This window comes from Pteropus vampyrus, unplaced genomic scaffold (assembly GCF_000151845.1).
Source record: "Pteropus vampyrus isolate Shadow unplaced genomic scaffold, Pvam_2.0 Scaffold221, whole genome shotgun sequence".
Classification (NCBI taxonomy): Eukaryota; Metazoa; Chordata; class Mammalia; order Chiroptera; family Pteropodidae; genus Pteropus; species Pteropus vampyrus.
In genome coordinates this window covers 1,523,288-1,524,461 of record NW_011889002.1, presented here as the reverse complement: position 1 = coordinate 1,524,461, position 1,174 = coordinate 1,523,288, and the positions used below count along the sequence as shown (strand labels likewise).

General features: G+C 34.4%; 1 pseudogene; it reads right to left on the bottom strand.

Moving 5' to 3' along the window:
* Window positions 1–782: 782 nt before the first annotated feature.
* LOC111747415 lies at window positions 783–901 on the bottom strand (annotated as a pseudogene).
* Window positions 902–1,174: the final 273 nt, after the last annotated feature.

Below are 1,174 nucleotides of genomic sequence, written 5' to 3'. Positions count from 1 at the left end.
GGCAAGGTACAGAATTCTGTATGTAATATGCTACTTCTATAAAAATATTTGCTTATATCTAATTTAGAAAGGATACCTATGTTTATGGTGAGGGAGGTTGAATAGATGAGAAGTAGAGATGGAAGGAAATTTTTTCACGGTATATCTTTTAATTTGTTTTTTTAAAAACATATGACTGTATTACCTACAAAAAAATTTAAATGATTTTAAAATTAACACATACTCTTTGAAAAAAAAACCTCAAGTATCAAAATATATAAAGTTATAGAGAACTACTCTGAGTAGTTTGGGTGGGTATGATTCCAGACTAATGATGTCGATACCAGCACCCCCAATTCCCACCCGTCCTGCCACAAACACATACACACTGATCGTAAGGGGAAAAGAAAGAAAAGAGGTTTTTATGAACAAAACATATAAATATAAACAAATATAGCTGTATAGACATAGATAATTTTCAGAACTTGCTTGTTGAGCTCTTCTGTGTCAATGTATATAAATCTACCTTATTCTTTTTAATTTGGCTGCATGGTATTCTACAGAATGGAAATGCCATAACTTATTTAATGTTTGCCCTATCAACGAACACTTAGGTTTGTGGCTTTTGTTTTGATCTCTACTTTTGCAAATGATTATCTGTGGCAGTGTTATGGTTAGCTCTATAGTGTTGGAGCCAAGATTGCCTACCTCTTTTTTTTTTTTTTCAGGCGAGGCAACCCTTGGTTGACCTCACAGATTGCAAGAATCTTGTCAGTTTATAGTCCCTTATTTTTTATTTTTTACGCCTACAGCACCTGGTCTTCCTAGGTGGTCTCCCATCCAAATATTAACCAGGCCAGACACTGCTTAGCTTCCAAGATCAGATGAGATCAAGCTTGTTCAGGGTGGCATGGCTGTAGGAGACTGCCTACCTTTAAATCGTGATAATGATACCATCTCCTGCTAGTTGTGTGGCCTTGACCAAGTCACTCTCTGAGTCTTTGTTTTCTCATCTGTGAAATGGGTAAAATAAAAAGTATCTTCTTCACTGAGTTGTAAGAATGGATGAATAAAATCAGCCCACCTATATTCAAAATTCTTTTATGTATTCATTAGTGTTCTGGTAAATATTTATCAATTATGTCTCCATAGGAAAAAGCTATATTTTTAAAGTTAGAAACTCTGAACAAAATGT